Source organism: Octopus bimaculoides, chromosome 3 (assembly GCF_001194135.2).
Source record: "Octopus bimaculoides isolate UCB-OBI-ISO-001 chromosome 3, ASM119413v2, whole genome shotgun sequence".
In the NCBI taxonomy this organism is placed as follows: Eukaryota; Metazoa; Mollusca; class Cephalopoda; order Octopoda; family Octopodidae; genus Octopus; species Octopus bimaculoides.
Genome location: NC_068983.1, coordinates 111,028,749 through 111,029,626, shown reverse-complemented (window position 1 = coordinate 111,029,626; position 878 = coordinate 111,028,749).

Genomic DNA, 878 nt, shown 5'->3' with positions numbered 1-878 from the left:
TTATATATACTTATACATACAAATATATACATATATAGTATATATTAGTTATATTATTATATGATTGAACGCCACGCATCCATTTCCAAGCAAGTTTTATCTTAATAATTCTCATGCGACACTTCCATTCCATTCCATTCTATTCTATTCTATTCTATTCTATTATTCCTCCGTTTTCTCTTTTCCTTTCTCTAATGTTTTTATCTCCCCCCCCCCTTTTTCCCCTCTCCTTTTTTCTCTCCCTTACCCTTTCTCTCATTCTTTCCCCTCCTTTTCGCCGTTCTCTGTCTGTCCACTCTCTTTCCCTCACTATTCCTCCTTTGCTCTCTTGTTGCTCCCACGTGACCATCGGCCGTCTTTCTTTCTTTTCCTAACTTGTGTTTCTTTCCTTCTGATTCAGCTGGTGGGATCAGACGCATTCTTGTCTGTCTCCAGTCGAAGCTTACTTCTTCGTGTTCGCCATCTCGCCTCGTTGAGGCAAAACATCCCTTCTTGTTTGTTTTCGCTGTCCTGCTTGTGTTACCAAATTTGACCCTTTCTCTAAATCTTAGATTTTACTTAATTTGCGGGAGCAACTGTTTTATTGAAGGCGTATCTTGTCATAAATTGCTCGAAATACTGATTAGAAAAACTGATGAATGGTCGTTCTTTATGTTGCGTGTATTGTTTGCCAATTGTTTCTTCCGTTGTTCGCAAAAAATGTCATATTCCCTCTATTCGCATTTCATGTTTCCGTATTTTATGTTGCTTACGTTTAGTGACGTCCTGTATCCACATTTGCATATGTATATACTATATATGTATGTACATATACGTATGCATATATGTGTATATATATATATATATATATATATATATATATATATATATATATATAT